This window comes from Arachis hypogaea, chromosome 17, assembly GCF_003086295.3.
Source record: "Arachis hypogaea cultivar Tifrunner chromosome 17, arahy.Tifrunner.gnm2.J5K5, whole genome shotgun sequence".
Classification (NCBI taxonomy): Eukaryota; Viridiplantae; Streptophyta; class Magnoliopsida; order Fabales; family Fabaceae; genus Arachis; species Arachis hypogaea.
The window spans coordinates 85,462,706-85,482,536 of NC_092052.1; the positions used below are offsets into that span (position 1 = coordinate 85,462,706).

Consider the following 19,831-nt stretch of genomic DNA (forward strand, 5'->3'; position numbering starts at 1 on the left):
ATTAAATTCAAAGAGATATATAGCAATGAAGAGAAAAAAAAAAGATGGTTGTAAATGCACATTAAAAGGTAAATGATGTCAACACATGCTCATGAGTACATGTGAAAGATCATTAATGGAAAATAGTTAGCGCATATGATGACAAGTGAATGAAAGGTGTTTATTGGCATGCCAGCAAAGGGCATGAGTAGCATAGACCAAGCATTACTTTGTAACAAACCATCACGTTTGTATTGACAATTAAATTCAATTAATATAATAGTAAAGGGGATTTGTGAAAAGCAAGCATTGAATAGTAGAATAACATAGAGAAGTGCATAATGCCATATGGGCTTTTTCACAAACACATAGCATGCATGGTGAAGAAGGTATAGAAAGTATTAAAGTGAACATGCAAGCAACCCTTTAAAGAAAATAATATATAATTGTCAAACAATTTGCAACAATCCACAAGCATATAATGAAAAATAATGACTCAAATAAAATTCTAACACCATGTAAAAAGGAAAGAAGTAGGAAGAAAATATGAATAATGAAAAGAAAAAGAAAAGAAAAGAAAATAACATATAAAATAAGAAGAATGATAGAAAAGAAAAGGGTGAAAAAGAAAATAAAACCTTGTTAATGGAGGTGAGGGAGAGAGAGTGAAAGGTGAGATGGAAGGAAGAAGGGAGGAGGAAGAAATAAGGAGGGAAAAGAAAAATTGAGATTAGAGAGGAAAAAAATAAGATATTTTGGCAATTCAGGTTAAGCTGTGCGGTGCAAGCGATGCGGCCGCGTGGGGCACGCGTTCGCGTGATTGCGCTTCAAGTAAGGTGACGCGATCGCGTCAGTCACGCGGTCGCGTGACCCATGTTAGGCTTCTAGCGTGAGTGCAGCCTCGCGCCTGCACAACTCTCTGTTCAAATTGATGTATTTGCCAAATTTGGGGTGACGCGATCGCGTGGGGCATGCGATCGCGTGAGTGGGCAGTTTATGGGGTACGACGCGGCCGCGTGGGGCACGCGGTCGCGTGAGGGGGATTGCGCGTCCAGCGCCAGTCCAGCACCACTCTAGCACAACTTTCAGCTGTGCACCCGTTTTACGTCGAAAATCAGGGCACGCGGCTGCGTGGGGCACGCGGTCGCGTGGGAGGCCATTATGCCCATACGACCTGGACGCGTCGGCGATGTGGTCGCGTGGGCTGATTTATGCCACTGGCACTCCTCCAGCCACGCTCCAGCATGACTCTCTGTTCGTTTTTATTTTTCTCTCCTCTCCTTGCCACGCGGTCGCGTCACTGATGCGGTTGCGTCGCGTAGCTCTTTTTTTTTTAAATATGTTAATGCAGATGCACGAAATTACTAATAAAGAGAAGAGTTATTGAATAAGAAAAATTAAAAATAAAGAAAAGAACGATCATACCATGGTGGGTTGTCTCCCACCTAGCACTTTGCTTTAACGTCCATAAGTTGGACGCTCCACTAGCTCAGTCTGTGGCTATGTGGGGATCTTCCAAGAGGAAGATCTTGAGTTCCTTGTCTTTCTTCCGCTTTTCGCCATGGTACAGCTTTAAACGATGTCAATTAACTTTGATAAGCTCCGAGGTCGAAGGATGGATAAGGTGATAAACTCTATACGGTTCGGCCTTCTCTACTCTGTATGGACCTTCCCATCTTGATCTCAACTTGCCTGGCATGAGCCTCAGTCGAGATTTATAAAGGAGGACTGAGTCCCCAGGTTGGAACTCTTTCCTCTTGATGTTCTGGTCATGTACAACCTTCATCTTCTCCTTGTGTAGTCTTGAGTTCTCATAAGCTTCTAGGCGAAGGCTCTCCAGTTCTTGCAGTTGCAACTTTCTTTCAGCTTCGGCTTTCTCAATTCCCATATTGCATTCCTTGACTGCCCAAAAGGCTTTGTACTCTATTTCTACTGGGAGATGACAAGCTTTTCCATAAACTAAGCGAAAAGGAGTCATCCCAATGGGTGTTTTGTATGCTGTTCTGTATGCCCAAAGTGCATCTTGTAGCCTGGTGCTCTAGTCTCTTCTATGAGGCTTTACTATCTTCTGCAAGATACGCTTTATCTCTCTATTTGACACCTCGGCTTTCCCATTGGTCTTAGGATGGTATGCTGTTGCAACCTTATGAATTATCCCATGCTTCTTCATTAGTCCTGTTAGTCTCCTGTTACAAAAATGGGTGCCTTGATCGCTCACGATTGCTTGTGGGGATCCAAAGCGACAGATAATATGGTTTCTCACAAAGGAAACGACAGTGTTAGCATCATCAGTGCAGGTAGGAATTGCTTCCACCCATTTGGAAACGTAATCCACAGCTAACAATATATAAAAATAACCATTAGAATTTGGAAATGGACCCATGAAGTCAATGCCCCAAACATAAAAAATTTCACAGAAAAGCATATATTGTTGAGGCATCTCATTCCTCTTGGATATATTACCAATTTTTTTGGCATGGGAGGCAAGATTTACAAAATTCAGCAGCGTCTCTAAAAAGAGTAGGCCACCAGAATCCACAGTCTAAGATTTTTTTAGCAGTTCTTTGGGGGCCAAAATGTCCTCCACTCTCAGATGAGTGACAGGCCTCTAAGATTGACTGGAATTCTGATTGAGGCACACACCGTCTAATTACCTGATCAGCGCCACATCTCCATAAATATGGGTCATCCCATATATAATATTTAGACTCACTTTTCAGCTTGTCTCTTTGGTTCTTAGAAAAGTTTGGAGGAAATGTGCGGCTAACTAGATAATTAGCTATAGGTGCATACCAAGGAGATACCTCAGATACTGCTTGCAGGTTATCAAATGGAAAATTATCATCTATAGGAGTAGAATCATCCTTAATGTGCTCAAGGCGACTCAAGTGGTCTGCCACTAACAATAGGCTCGGAATTTATCCAGAGCAAAAACAATAGCAAGAAGCTCTTTCTCAGTAGTAGTATAATTGGACTGGGCAACGTCTAAAGTCTTAGACGCATAAGCAATAACAAAAGGGTCCTTACCTTTGCGCTGAGCCAACGCTGCTCCTACTGCATGGTTGGAAGCATCGCACATGATTTCAAACGGCTGGCTCCAGTCTGGTCCTCTCAAAATTGGAGCTTGAGTCAGGGCGGTCTTCAGCTTATCAAACACTTGTTTGCAATCATCACTAAACTCAAACTCAATATCCTTCTGTAGTAATCTGGATAAGGGAAGTGCTACCTTACTGAAATCCTTAATAAATCTCCTGTAAAAACCTGCATGGCCAAGGAACGAACGGACTTCCCTCACAGAAGAGGGGTAATGTAAACTAGAAATAACATTCACCTTTGCTGGGTCTACAGAAATGCCGGTATTAGATACCACATGTCCTAGTACAATCCCTTGTTTTACCATAAAGTGACATTTTTCAAAATTTAATACAAGGTTTGTACTGACACATCTATCCAATACTCTAGATAATCCATCTAAGCAAAGGCTAAAAGAATCACCATAAACGCTAAAATCATCCATAAAAACTTTCATACAGTCCTCAATAAGATCAGAGAAAAGACTCATCATACACCTTTGAAAAGTAGTTGGTGCATTGCATAAGCCAAAGGGCATTCTCCTGTAAGCATAAGTCCCAAAAGGACATGTAAAAATGGTCTTTTCCTGATCCTCAGGAGCTATATGAATCTGGAAATAACCTGTGTAACCATCTAAAAAGCATTAATGTGATTTACCTGATAGGCGATCCAGCATTTGATCAATGAATGCAAGTGGGTAGTGATCCTTACGGGTGGCTTATTTGAGACGCTTGTAATCAATGCAGACTCTCCAAGCATTCTGAACTCTAGTTGCTATGAGCTCTCCATGCTCATTCTTCACTGTAGTGACTCCAGACTTCTTGGGTACCACTTGTACTGGGCTAACCCATTCACTGTCTAAAATGGGATAAATGATACCTGCTTCCAATAGTCTAGTCACTTCCTTTTTGATAACTTCCATGATAGTGGGATTCAATCTTCTTTGGGGTTGACGGACAGGTCTTGCTCCCTCTTCTAAAAATATTCTGTGCTCACATACTTGAGGGTTGATGCCTACTATGTCTGCCAAACTCCACCCAATTGCCTTCTTGTGCCTCCTCAGTACATCAAGTAACTGCTCTTCTTGTTGAGAAGTAAGTTCCCTTGCAATGATAACCGGAAACTTCTGCTCATCTTCAACATAAGCATATTTGAGATGTGGAGGGAGGGGTTTTAACTCTAACTTCTAATCATGGGAAGGCTCTAGATTATCTGGAGCTTGTAAAAATGGCAAAATGCCCTCATTGTCAGTTAAGAGGGTCCCCACACTTGGACCTTGTCCAGTGTGCCTCTCTTCTAATTCTTCCTTGTGAACTGCAGCTACAGTTTCATCTATGACATCACACTGGAAGATAGAATGATCTTCTGGAGGGTTGTTTATGACTCCATTCAGATTGAAGATTACTATTCGGCCATCTATTTCAAAAGAGTATGTTCCTGAAAAACCATCCAATTTGAATTTTGATGTCTTCAGGAATGGTCTTCCAAGTAGGATTGATGATGTCTTATCTGAGTCATTATGGGGCATCTCTAAGATATAAAATTCAGTGGGAAATGTAAGCCCTTTAATGTTCACTAAAACATCTTCAGCAACTCCAGCCACTGTAATAATGCTTTTATCTGCTAACACAAAACGAGCTGCCGACCTTTTTAAGGGAGAGAGCCTCAAAATATCATATATAGACAAAGGAATTATACAAACACAGGCTCCTAAATCACACATGCAATCATAAATTACTACTCCACCAATAGTACAACAAAGTATACAAGGACCTGGGTCACTACACTTCTCAGGTAATCCTCCCATTAAAGCAGATATGGAACTACCTAAAGGAATAGTTTCTAATTCATGAATTTTGTCCTTTTGTATACATAAATCTTTTAGAAACTTTGCATATTTAGGTACTTGTTGAATAACATCAAAAAGAGGAACGGTTACGTCAACCTTTTTGAATATTTCTACCATTTTGGGATCGGGTTCCAGTTGCTTCCTGGGCTTCCTTGCAAGTTGTGGAAAGAGAATGGGAGTAGTATTTTCTACAGTGTCTGTGCCTTTTGGTGCTTCCTCTTGTGGTTGCACTTCTTCTTCTTCAGCTGAGGCGTGTTTTGGTGAGCTTGGTTCCTCCTGATTCCTCTCCTGCAGTGTGGTTCCGGACTTCAGGGTGATGGCATTAATGCCTCCCTTTGGATTGGGTAATGGTTGAGAAGGGATTCCAGCACTACAAGAAAAATACCCATTCAGGTACACTTGAAAAGTGTAGCTAAAAGTGAAAAAAAATGATGCCTTAGGCTACGGCTACGCTTTTTGGGCTACAGCTACGCTTTTTGGGGTGATTCCTATTCGGCCGTTTCCTATTCTCAAAGGCTACGCTTTTCTGCACCAAGGGCTACGCTTTTGATGTTTGGGAATAGGCTACGCTTTTCAAGTGATGCTGTTCAGGACCAAAGGCTACGCTTTTCAACTTTCATTCTTCCAGAATAGGCTACGCTTTTCAACGCTATTGCATCACTTATAAAGCGTAGCCCCATTATATACCATAGCTACTTTTTATAAGCGTAGCCTTAGGTCCCTCTTTTTTTTTTGGTATACTATAACTACTGTATATAAGTGTAGCCTTAGGTCTCTTTTTTTTTCCTCTATACTATAGCTACTATATATAAGTGTAGCTTTAGATCTCTCTTTTTTTTGTTTGTATATATATATATATGTATGTATAATTTTCTAATAATTATTAATACAACATAATAATTAATAATATGATTACATGTATAATAATTTTGTATTTTTATTTAAATAAGTTGAATATTATAAAATAAAAATAAATACATAATTATACTAAATAATTTCTTTAAATAATAAAAATCTCAGTGCAGGACTTATGTAGCAAAAGGCATCCAAGCTTTTCAAATATGACAAAGGTTGCACTCCCTGAGGAATCAATAACTTTCACCTTAATTCTATACCTGTTTTTATAATATATACAAATGAAATAATCAACATAAATAAACCTCATACCAACACTATAACTTCAAAGAAAACAAATCAATATGCTTTGAAGACTTTTCGCAATAGTATGACCCAAGCTTCAGAACAACTTCACTGCCACATCTATATTGAGCAACAAACCAATCAAGTCCACCAATCACTCCCATAATTGTACCATACACAGCATAATCACCATCCTAAAAGAAAAGTAACAATAAAAAGAGCATTAGTATTTTAATTTGGACTTGAATGATGAACATAAAAAGAAAGTGAAAAATAATAAAAAAATGACTAACCTCTTTACATTCCTTCAATTCTCCAATTGTCTTCCGAGGTGTAATCTCGAGAAAATCTTTCGCAAGTGAGTAATAGTGATCACATTTTTTAGCACTATTTGATTTCAAAGATCATATAAAGAAAGCAAAATTTTAGATATTATGTAAAGGAATATAGCAATACTATAGTATAACCATGAAGCTTTCAAAAAAAGGTTGAACCTCGTATTAACGTTGGAAAGGGGTTTCTGACTAATCAGAAATCTATCAAAGTTTTGTTTATGCTTAACGGTGCTATCAACCTGTTGTAATAATTCGGCACAACAAAAGGGAAATAGAAAATTTAGTTAGCAAAGACAGTAAACTTCAAGATTAAAAGAAACAGATGAGTGGCGGCAAAGACAGCAGATGCTGGTGGTGCTGGGTGAGCAGTTAGAAGATGATGGCAATAGAAAAATCACGCAGTATAGAAATCATAGTAATAACCTAAATAGAAAATCATAGTTAAAAAAAATATGGAAAAAGAAAAATAACAAGAACATGAATCAACTAATAGAATCAACCAACAGAATAGAATCACAGTGGTAACAAGTTAACTACAATAATTAAAAAGAAAACTCAAGTAATAACAACATAAATTAGAGATGGATAGCACTCGATATAAGCAGAAAGACAGCAAATCAGAAATCTATGAGAATCTGCAGGCTGTGTTTATAGAAATGGATAACACTCAAGATATATAAGCATAAACCTTCAAACCTTGTCCCAATTGAAACTATTTGTGCTGATTTAACTTAGAATTTTAGGAACATGAAGCACAAATCAAAACACATGAAATTAGTTAACAAATAGAGTGAAGAGGAGGTACCTGTCACAAATTTGAACCTATTCCATCATGGATGCCATTCATTGCTGATCAGCTTCTAGAAGTGATTCAAAACCAGCTAACATGCTCTTATCCATGATTCAACCAGGGATTTTGGAGAAGAAACTCAAACCCAAGGAACGAAATTGAAACCAGTTAACTAATAATAATATAGGATGAAACTAAAGACCAAAAAGAAATAGAAAGCAAACAAAACTTAACTAAAGATGAAGCAGAATTTTGTGCAGAAGATGAAGCCTACTAGTTCTTCTGGAAATTTGTGCAGCTTCCTCTGAATTCATGTTTCCCTTGCAAGCTGCATCTGAATCACAAATATCAAATCAAAGATTAGGATTAATTTCTATGCAAACCATGACAAGATGCTATCAATTTTTGTAACCAGTAAGAGAATTATTGCCTGATGATAATTGACTTTGGAATATGCATTGGTTCCCTTGAGTTCTAGGTGGATTATCTTGGAGCATTCAAGTTCTTGAATCCTTAATAGAAACTGAAACAAGAAGAGGAATCAATCACTTTAGATATTAAATAACTAACAGCATGTAATTCATAAGGGTGAACTCAGTTTAGCATGTAATTCATAAGCCACGTCATCATCTCTATCTTTAGATATTAAATAACTAACAACATAAAAAACTAGTCTCTCGTACATGGTAGCTTGTCCCTGTCACAACTCACAACTGAACTCTTATTATGTATGAAAAATTAAAATTTGGAGTAAGCAATGCAAATTAAATTAGCCAGTAAGAATAGTAGTAAATAAATGTGGAAGCAATGTAAATTAAATTAGCTAGTAAGAGATGTCACTGAGGAATAGAAGCTCTCCCTTGCATTGAATCAAAACCCATCATGTCACATCATCATGATGAGTGCAAAAAAGAGATTATAATATAAATTAAATTTTGGTGGTTACAGCAATAATAAGAATGGAATTAGCATTTCTTTGATAAAACATGATTTAAACCCAGCCAATGTAATTATCATTAGTACATCCATGAGACTTCTAATCATCATAATCAACAATGGAAATCTAATCATTAGTAGGATCAATTTAATCATTGGAATTTCCATCGCTGTTAATTGGAGAACACACCCTATATTATGAGTTAAAAATTACCATTGGATCTGGTGATTGGTTAGTAGCTCGAGACCATTTCTTCAAGAAAGCTTGAGTATTGAAGACCTAAGTGGAACTATTTTCCTGATGCCAAAATAGGAAAAAAGAAGAAAATGAACAATGAAAGGTCATACCAAAGTTTTCTCATGGAAGATTGAAAACTAAATTCTTGAAACAAGAACTAGAATATTCATACTAGGAAATTCCGATAGCCACTTAAAACTGTTGCAAAGAACTTTAAGAATATCATCCTGCACAAGAAACATGGTGACAATAAGACACAAAAAAGTTAAACAATAAATTGGACTGTCCACAAGGAACCAAAACAATAAATTGGACGGTCCACAAGGAACCAAGAAACAACATAAATTAGAACTACAATGAGCAAAGCACAAATCATTTTTGGTATAATAGGCAGGCATCAAGTTCATTTATGTGAGAAAATTTCAATATTTTATTACAAATATCAATTAGCACTATTTAGAATAAAGTGTACCATAATATTTTCCAGGGAACTAAATTAAGAATTCATAAAAATGTTCATCAATCTAGCATCTCATTCACTTTCATATGATTTATTCAGAGACGGTGAACCTAAAAAGAATGGAAAACAATGAATAATCTACCATCGAAGGATCACCTTAACTGAAGGTCATGATCCGCTCCCCACTGCTTAGCCACAAATTTAGTATAATGCTCAGATACACTATATATTCCAGCCTTCAATTCATCAATTCCAATTACATTGGGGTATAATAACTTGATTACCTCACCACGTAAGAAGTGGTATTCTGGCTCGGGAATAGGTGGAATTTTCTCTGATGTAGTGATACGATTATAATCAAGGTCAACAACCACCTACAAGAGATTAAAAGATATCAATTAAAATAAATGAAAGAAAAACATCATTCGAAATAAATAGAATTGCCTCACATGCATGCCAACCTGTAAATTAAGAAAAGCAAACATGATTTTTTTTTGGATCAATAATAGAGACTAGAAAAAGTATTTTATTGTGGATTTGCATTTTGATGTGTTGCACGAGCTAAAAACTCCTCAGCGTCTGAACCTTCTATACTTGAAGCAAAGATTTACACCTAATTACAAATTTACAATATATCTAATACAGAAATAGTTATGTATAATCAAGTGCACTACCAATATTCCCAAAGATTTTATTGATAAATAAACTAAACATAGCTCAACCGACTCTGAGTCTCTGATTCTGTAGAGGAGTAAGACAATGTTCTAAAAATAATAGAATATAGCAAGAGCAGCACCTTGTAATGACCAAATGCCACTTCTTTAGAATAATCCATCAACAATGAAATAGAGTTCCAATAAAAGTCCATCGAATTCAACCACCATGACATAGAACAAACTAATTTCTCATTTGAAACACCACCAGATAAAAAGAATGGAAAAATTAAAATCAAATAAAATAAACTACTCCATAAATCAATTAGTTTTTCCCTTGATAATGAAGAATAATTGGGAAACATCAAAACCAAAAACAAATTAAAAATAGAACATGATGCTTCTTAATTAAAAAACAAATAATCACAGAACCTCCCCTAATCAGAACAAATTCAACACAACAACAACAAGGATCAGTAACAAATTCAACTCAACTCAATTATCCAGCAACAACCACATTTATGATATGTTCAGCATCAAATTCCACTTACAGCTGACAACAAATTCTACTTCTAGAATTCTAGCAACAAATTCAGCTATGATAACTTTCAGGCAGCAACAAAAACCTTTAATTCTCAAAATATGATTTACAGCAGATTAACATTAGCTAAATCATAATTTCAGCAACAAACTCAACTTTGAGCAATAAATTCAAGATGTACTAATAATTTACAACAATAAAATTGAAAGAGAAATAACAGGGCTGAAGATGAAACTCACATAGGCAGAGAGACGAAGCAAGCGTTGATGGAAGACCCGAGCCGAAGCTGAAACCCTAAACCCAGACTCAGGGCCGAGGAAGCGTTGATGGCCGAAGCAGGAAGGCGAGCTTACGAACTATGATAGAGCGCGACAGAGCTTGAGTGGCGATGACCTTGAAGCGGCGACGTGAGCTCGAGGCGGCGACGAGCTTGAGGCGGCGATGTGAGCTTGAGGCGGCGACGAGCTTAAGGCGGCGACAGAGCTTGAGGCCGTGACAAGCTTGAGGGGGCGACAGAGCTTGAGGCAGCGACGAGCTTGAGGGGGCGACCAAAGCTTGAGGAGCCGGCGATGGGCTTGAGGGACAGAGTGGCAAGAGAAGAGAGAGGTGAGATGGGTTCTGATTCTAGGTTAGGGTACCATGCAAAGAGGGTAAGTGCGGGAGAGAGTGTAGTATGTGATTTGGTGAAAAGGAAACAAAAAATTACTAAGTGTTTGTGAGTTGTGTTAAATTTTTTTGCACTAGATACATTAGGCATCACTTTTAAAATGCACCCAAAACTTAATAAATGGGCTACCGTCTAAAAGCATCTCCTTTGATACGAAAAGTGAATCTATAGATATCAACCTACGGCTACGCTTTATAAGTGATTTCTATAATACCTAAGGCTACACTTTTTAAATGATGCCACAATTGTGTATCCTTTTTTCTTATAAAAAGGCAACACGGAGAAAAGCGTAGCCTATTCATAGAATAGGCTACGCTTTTCAAATTTAGCTAAAAAAAGTGTGGCTGAATGGGTATTTTTCTTGTAGTGCAGTGGAGCTTGAAGGTTGGTTACTGGAATTTTACATTGATCCAATCTGTGAAACAAGAGCTTGCAAAGAAGAGGTCAGACCATTCAGACTGGCATTAATGTTATTCATAATGTTATTTTCCATGGTATGTTGTCTCCGCTCAAAATATTGTAGTAACTCTTCATTAGGAGATAAAGAAGAATGAGTAAATTGAGAGGTCTGTTGTTGGGTATTCTGTGGTCCTTGGGACTGCCTCAGGTGAGGTGCTCTGTAAGGTTGGTTCTGTTGCCTATTGTTGTTATTATTCCACCTCTGATTTTCCTGATTATCTCTACCTCCTCTATTATTGTTGTCCCTCCAATTCTGGTTAGAATTGTCCTACCATCCATGGTTATTATTTCCACCTTGATTGTACCCTTGGTTGGGGCGATCATAGAAGTTATAAGTGGAGGCCACCATGTTGTTTTTCTGTTGGAGTTGCGGGCATTCATCAGTATAATGGCTATAATCAACACAAATTCTGCAAACTCTCTGTGGGACTAACTGTTGGCTTTGCTATGCTGGAGAAAGTTGAGCTTGCTGAACTTATTGTTGATTCAATTGCATCTGCTTCAGTAAGTTGGTCATCTCACAGATACTCTGAGTTAGAGCAGCCGTCTCTCTGCTAGAGGATACTTCTGCAACGGCTTTTGAACGGCCTTGCTTCTGTCTGTGGTTCCTAGTGGATTCAGCTAAGTCGCTGATTAATTGCCATCCCTCATCCGTGGTCTTGTACTTCTTCATAGACCCATTGTTAGCACTTTCCAATGTGGTTTTATCTTGGGGCCTCATGCCCTGTGTGACATAACTGAGTAACACTATCTTGTCAATCATGTGGTGGGGGCATGCTTCCAGAAGATTATTGAAGCGCTCCCAATATTCAAAGAGAGTCTCGTTGTCATATTGAACAATAGTGGAAATATCCTTCCTTAGTTTATCAGTAACTTTAGACGGAAAGAATTTCTCCAAAAACTCTTTTCTGAGTGTATCCCAGTTGGATACATTTGCTAGGGGTTGAGTGTAGTACCACTCTCTTGCTTTTCCCTCAAGAGAAAATGGGAAAGCTTTCAGCAGAATTGAAGTTTCATCTGTACCATCTCGCCTGACAGTAGAACAAGCTGCCTGAAAATCTCTCAGGTGCTTGATAGGCTCTTGAGCGGGTAAGCCATAAAACTTGGGCATCAAATTGAGCAGTGCGATCTTTATTTCGAAATCTGTAGCCACCGCTGGGTGATGCGCTTGAAACGGTTGCATTGTAAAATTAGGGGCTCCTTCCTCCTGGATGGTAACTCTCTTAGGTTCTGCCATATTGTCTACACGTGAATCAACTGAATTAGTAGAACGGGAGCTGGTTTCTTCCTCAAGTTCACTTTCAGATCCGCCCTCAGAGAGGACTAACCGATGCCGAGCTCGCCTTATTCGTGAAATACTCCTTTCAAATTCAGGATCGAATATTAGCAAGCGTGGATCAGGAAGTGAACGCGTCATTTAACGAAAAAAATAGGCAGCTCATAGTAGCAAAATAAAATAAAATGCAAATAAATAAATTCTAATTAATAACTTTAGCACTCTATTGCAACTCCCCGGCAACGGTGCCAAAAATTGATGCGGGCAGAAATTGGTGAATTAAAAATTATTAGAATATATCCGTTGCAAGTATAATTCTTAACTCGCCAGAAATCCACCGCTCAATTTAGAAAGGTGTCACAGAAAATTGAAATTTAAAATACTGGGAGTATGAATCCCAGGTCGTCTCCCAACGAGTTGCAGGAAAGGGTGCTATTTTATTAATCAGATGTTTTTGAAAAGGGTTGAGTTGAGTAAACAGGAAATTAAATTGATGAAATTGAATACTCTACATAAAAGCCTTGACTGGGAGTTGATTACATGGAAGCCCTATTCTTGATGGAACATTCTTAAGATTAGTTGACAATTGAGAGTTATTTCGTTTAGTTATCCTTTACTAAGTAAGGGAAGGTAAAACAAGTTGGAGTGCTGTTCTATTCACAACTCCCAATCCACTCTGGGGAGGATTGGTGTCAAGAATTAGAGAGTAATCCAACAATAACCCAATTACAACCTTTCTCTTGAACCTTCCAACTCAAGGGTTCCTTTCAATCAACTCCCCATCAAGTTAGGGAACTACTCACTCATTGTAAAGGTAAAATTCATAGCATATGAAAAGTAATTAAAGAAAGACATTGTAAATAAAAATTAAAAATAATCAATTAAAAATAAAAGTGTTCCTTGTATTAAATAATCCTAAAAATATTCCAATGGTAAAATTAAACAAAGCAAGGAACATGGAAGAGCAAGCCAAGTAAAGAAAATGAACTAGAATGACGAAGTCTTGATGAGGTAATAACTCTTCTCAATATCCCAATGCAAAAAGCTAGAGGAACTAAAAATCCTAAGAACTATGAATGTGTAGAGAGAAAACCTAGAGGAGGAGTAAAACTAGATCTAAAAACTAAAATTGTGTAGAATGTATGTTGTTCTTGGTTTCTACATGTTCTCTGGCTCTAGTCTGCTGTTCCGGGCCAAAAACTGGGTCAAAATAGGGCTCGAAATCGCCCCCAGCGAATCTGCAAATTATGCGGATCGCGCACGTCACGCGATCCCGTCGCTCATGCGGACGCGTCATTCGCGTTTCTGCTTTGCCACGCGGACGCGTCGTCCATGCCTCTGCGTCGCTCGTGCTTTTCCATTCCACGCGGTTGTGTCGTCCATGCGGCTGCGTCACTGCGATTTGATCTTCTACGCGCGGTCATGTCGTCCATGCGGCCGCGTCGCTTCTCGCTGGTCATCTCCTCAATTTCTTGTGTTCCTTCCATTTTTGCTAGCTTCCTTTCCAATCTCCAACTCATTCTTGCCCTATAAAGCCTGAAACGCTTAACACACAGATCACGATAACGAATGGAATAAAGAAGAAGTAAAATGTATAATTAAAAGTCTCTAGGAAGCAGTTTTCACTCATGTAATAATTTCAAGAAGGAAATATAAATGCATGCTATATTAATGAATAAGTGGGTCAGGATCATGATAAAACCACACAATTAAACACAATATAAACCATAAAATAGTGGTTTATCATTAATCCACTTGATATTCCTTTGCTTTAGTAAAGGCTAACTAAGTGGGATTAAGACTCAATTCTCATCATCATTGATAAGGATAACTAGGATAGGATTTCCGATTTCTCATACCTTACCAAAAGTTTATTTTACAGTCATTTACTTAATTTAATTGCAAGTTAAATTCACTATCTCTCCTTGCTTTCAAAACCCCAATTTACAATCTTCATAACCAATAATAAGAACATACTTCCCTGCAGTTCGTTGAGAAGACGACCCGAGGTTTAAATACTTCGGTTATTAATTTTAAAGGGGTTTGTTACTTGTGACAACCAAAACGTTTGTAAGAAAGAAATTTTGTTGGTTTAGAAGCTATACTTGCAACAGGAATTTATTCTGAATTCTAGATCACGCAAAAGTTCTCTCTTCAACTAGCTTTAGTGGTATTCAAATCAACTAGCAATTTCCAATTGTCAATTAACAAATGATCTTGACAATTCAAGTGTCTTCAATTACCCAACCCCCAAGCCAAGAGTGAAGATATACTCCATAACTATAGTTGACATTTCCTCAAACACTTGGTGAACAAGAATGCAAGACATTGTGAAATTAAGAAGAGGATTCAAAGCTAACGCTATCTACTACAAGCAATTTACAACAATCAAGCAATTAACAACAATGAACATGAAATTCCTCAATGCATTAATAGAAATCAATGTAAACAAGATCCAAATCCTAGATCCAAAATAACTAGAGTGACAAGAACACTAAAATGAGAGTAGAAGAATGAGATCTACAAATTAGAGCAATGTAAAATTGAATTAAATTCAGATCTAACCAAAGGATTCTAGTGGAATTGAAATTGAGAAAGCCAAAACCTAGAGAAAAGTGAGAGTTTCTCTCTCTAGAAACATGAACTCAAAAACTAGCTAAAAAATTGTCTAATGTGTGAATCCCTCTCAATCCTTGGTTCCTCGGGTATTTTCCCTCTAGAATTCAGCTCAAATTGGGCCTGAAGCTCCTCAGAAATTGCCAGCCATGATTTCACTAATGAAATCACGTGCCGAGCGTCATGCGTGCGTGTCGGTCACGCGCACGCGTCCTCTGGGTTTTTGTGAGCCACGCGTACGCGTCATGCACCCGTACGCGTCGATGAGATTTTTGCCCAGCCACGCGAATACGTCAACTCTTGTGCACCAATACCAGAACCAAGCTCCCACGCGTGCGCATTGGCCACGCGTGCGCATCGATGCCAAAGCTCCAAAGTTCCATTTTTCATGCTCTTTCCACTTGTGCATGCTTCCTTTTTCTCTTCTAGACCATTGTTGCCCCTATAAACTCTGAAATCACTCAACAAATAGATCACGGCATCGAATGATAATAGAGGGAGATTAAAATATAGCATATTTAGGACCTAAAAAGCATGTTTTCAACCATTAAGTAAAATTAGGAAGGAAGCACAAAACTATGCAATTTATATGAATAAGTGTGATGGAATGTTGATAAAACCCCTCAAATTCTACATAAGATAAACCCTAAAATTGGGATTTATCAAATCTCCCCACACTTAAACCGAGCATGTCCTCATGCTAAAAGGAATTGAAAGACCAAAGAATCATAGGAGAATGGGATTTATTAAATGCAGTTTACCTATATAGATGTAACTAATGCAAATGTATCTATCTACTTGGTAAAATGTGAACCAACTTCCAAGAGCATATATGAGCACAAGGGCCAAAATTACAAGATAATTCATGAACTCTACCAATTCAGACATCAAAGTGGAGTGTACCAAACTTGCATGAAGAAAGCTCGTGAAAGCCGGGAACAAGGAGTAGAGCATCAAACCCTCATCGAAAGTGTTTGGGGTTGATTCACTCAATTCTCCTTTAATCATGCTCTCTAAGATTTGTTTTCCATCTAACAATCAACAATTATTTAATGCACGCATACATATATCATGAGGTCTTTTCATAGGTTGTAATGGGGCTAGGGTCAAGGTATAGTTATACATAGCTAAGTGAGCTCGAAATTTGAATCCTTGATTAACATAAGCTTCCCACCTAACCTATATAACAACCTATAAAAATCTAAAACAAGCCTAACTACCCATTCTTCACTTTTTCACACACTCATGCATTCTTTTCTTGATCACAACTCATATGCATTGATTATTATTGGACTTCACTTTGGGGCATTTTTGTCCCCTTTTTTATTGCTTTTCTTTTTCTTTCTTTTTCTATTTTTTTGGTATATATTTTTTTCTTCATTTTGTATATATATTTTTTTCTTTTTTTGCAATAAAGTATATACAAAAGTATCAATGCATATGGTTTTATATTTAATTAACACATGAGTATGTACCCAATTCCCAAGATCTTCGACGAAAATACAAAAACATACTTTTTCCTCAACCAATGTCCCAAGTTTCCCCACATTTAAGAACAAGAAGGGATTAAAATAAGCTAAAAATTGGCAAACAATGGTTGATGAAAGGTAGGCTATTTGGGTAAGTGAGCTAAATGAAATGACGGCCTCAATCATATAAATGCATGTATACATGGAATAATGGACATAAAGAATCAAACAAATCAAAGATCACAATCATAGAAAGAGAATAATCACACAAGAAGGAGAAATAGTGGTCATAAGATGTAACCACGCAATTTGGGCTCAAAACTCACATGCTTGTGTTTTTAGCTCAAAAACCATGTTTTAGAATAAATTTTTCAAGCAAGATTACCACAAAAAATTTTCATATTGGTAGGGTGCCCTAAAGACGATTTCTTGGAAAAGAATTTATCACCCTAACCAAGTAATCCTAACATACAAAAAGTGTTCAAATACAAAAAGTAACCATGCAATTTATCCTAACTAATGAAAGAAAATCAAAATCATGGGTGTTGAAAGGAAAAGGCTTGTTACCTACACAAGTCGGTAACTGACCTCCCCACACTTAGAAGTTTGCACGGTCCTCCGTGCCGTTGGTGATATGCAAAGTGGGATTGGGGTCGCTGATGCTAGGGCATTTTGGCCAGTTTTACTGACCTTTTCTTTACTATTTTAGAGCAGTTTCATGCATTTTCTTAGTAAATAAGCAAGTTTTGGTAGATATTCACTTACATCTTGATTCAAGCAAACATTGTGAACTTTACATGATTTTATGAGAATTATGCATGAATTGAATGATAAAATGGATGATGCATGATCTCATGATTTAGAACCAAGCTTTGATGCACTTTATTTGCTTGATTTCAGGACAAAGGAAGCAAGGAAGATCCACGTTAGTAGCCACGGTAGTCTAACTAACGTGACCACTAACGTGGAATAGGAGCTAGCTTGCAACGTTAATGGAAAAAGTGATCACCAATAACGCCTTCGAAAGCCATCATAGCCCACGTTAGTGGCCACGTTAATTACATTAACGTGGAAGCTAACGTGGAGGAAAAGGGAAGCTCCAACGTTAGTGGTAAAAGTGAATACCACTAACGTTCCAAAAGGGCATAATTGGCCACGATAAGAGTCACGTTAATTACATTAACGTGAACTCTAACGTGGGAAGGTCAAGGAATCGCCAACATTAGTGACACTCACCTTTGTCACTAACGTTGGACTAAGCCAATATTGCCCACGTTAGTTGCCACGTTAATGTAATTAACGTGGAAGCTAACGTGGAGGAAAGAAATGATGGGCCAACGTTAATGACACTCACCTTTGTCACTAACGTTGGAGATGGCAATCACTACAACGTTAGTGATCGCATTAATGCAATTAACATGAGGCACTAACGTAGGAAGAAGGGGCGTTTGAAGTGTTAGTGACAAAGGTAAGTGTCACTAACGCTCTCGAAGCTTAGGCATGCCCACGTTAAGGGTCACGTTAGTTATACTAACGTGAACTCTAACATGGGGAAAAGGGGCAATAAGCAATGTTATTGGAAAAGGTGAATGCCAATAACATTTTCGAAGGACCAAGAGGCAACGTTAGTGGTCACGTTAGTGCCACTAATGTTGAAGTTAACGTGGATCATTTTTGGCTTAGAACGTTAGTGAAAAAGGTAATCGTCACTAACGTTCTCGAACCCACATTTTCACTTAACGTTAACACCACTAACGTCCTAACTAACGTCCAGCCTAACTAACACTTTTTCTGCAAGTAAAGCTGAGCCCACTGAAGACTATAACTACTTCAACTAAAGATCCAAAGGCCCATATCCAAGACATGAAGAGCCAACTAGAAGATCAGAAGAGTAGTATATATAGGAGTAGTTTTGAACTAATAGGGAGCTTTTGGCATTTTGGAGAACCACATTCTGTATATTTTACTTTCTCTGCAACTTTTAGTTTTATTTTGAAAATGTACTTTTCATTTATGCTTTCCATTTCCAGAGCTATGAAAAACTAAACCCCTTTCATTGGGTTAGGGAGCTCTGTTGTAATTTGATGGATCAATAATAGTTTTCATTATTCTTCTTCTTTCTTTTCTCTTGATTTTACTAGAAAGCTTTCAATCTTCATCTTATTGGGTAGTTGTCTTGGAAAAGAAGCTATTCATACTTGGATCTCTTCGGAACCTTGGAAGAGGAATGAAGAGATCATGCTAGAAATGCTTTCTCATGTTGGACCAAATTGGGTTTGGATGGATATAGTGACATATAATCCTACCAATACTTTGATTTGGGAATAGATATGGAAATTGATCAAGATTTGAGAGATTGGGTTGCCAAGGAATTGGAATCCAATCACTTAAGATTGCCAAGGAGATCAATGAATGCATTGATTGAGGAAGAGATGAGAATGAACTTGATCCGGAGAATACAACATCTCCTGAGCCCAATGAATCCCTCATTTCTGATCTTACCCATTCTCTTTACTTTCTGCCATTTACTTTTATGTTCATTTCCCCAAATCCCCATTTAAGATTCTGAAATTTACTTTCCGCCATTTATATTTTGCTCTTTATTTCCAGCATTTACAATTTCTGTTATTTACTTCTCGCCATTTACGTTTTTGCAAATATCAACTCAATTTCTGCTTAGCTCAACTAGATCATTCCTCTGATTAAAGTTGCTTGACCAATCAATCCCTATGGGATTCGACCTCACTCTATTGTGAGTTTTTACTTGACGACGATTCGGTATACTTGCCGAGGGAAGTTTGTTGAGAGACAAGTTTCCGTGCATCAAGTTTATGGCACCGTTGCCGGGGATTGATTTTGTATCAACAATGATTAAATTGGTGGAAAACTAGATTGAGCATTTTTCTTTTGTTTGATTTAATTTCATTTGATTGATTTACTTTTAGTTTTAGTTATTTTCTTCCCTTTACCCCTTACCCGTTGTGGTGTTATCTTTAATTTTTTTTTTTTTACAATTCAGTTCAGTAACCCACTAACTATTTGATATATTGCATCACTCACCCTAACAGCATTCCTAACCAGAGTAAACTCCATTCAACTTCTCTCTTGCTTTATTCTCTGTTGGTTGTATGACAGGTAGAAGAAGCGGGGCTTCAACTTCCTTTGATTATGAACCTGAGAGGACCTTCCTTAGATTAAGGAGGGAAGAAAGAGGAAAGAGAGTCGTTAGTGCTGAGAAAGAGGAGTATTTTGAACCAGACATGGATGAGAATATGGAGAACCATCATGAAGAAGAGGCTCACAACCATGGCAGAGAAGGTCTAGTGCATCATGCTGGACAAGAGAGAAGAG

The 19,831-nt window shown here is 37.8% G+C and overlaps 2 long non-coding RNA genes across 2 annotated transcripts; both read right to left on the reverse strand.

Moving 5' to 3' along the window:
- Positions 1–5,875: 5,875 nt before the first annotated feature.
- Positions 5,876–7,706, reverse strand: LOC112767233 (uncharacterized). The gene is made up of 5 exons (XR_003184805.3): positions 7,596–7,706; positions 7,181–7,499; positions 6,535–6,614; positions 6,334–6,427; positions 5,876–6,234 (listed from the first exon to the last, which is right to left on the reverse strand). It is a non-coding gene; the product is annotated as an uncharacterized lncRNA (long non-coding RNA).
- A 757-nt stretch (positions 7,707–8,463) lies between these two features.
- On the reverse strand, positions 8,464–10,642 carry LOC140180814 (uncharacterized). The gene is made up of 3 exons (XR_011874800.1): positions 10,233–10,642; positions 8,956–9,173; positions 8,464–8,566 (listed from the first exon to the last, which is right to left on the reverse strand). It is a non-coding gene; the product is annotated as an uncharacterized lncRNA (long non-coding RNA).
- Between the last annotated feature and the right edge of the window lie 9,189 nt (positions 10,643–19,831).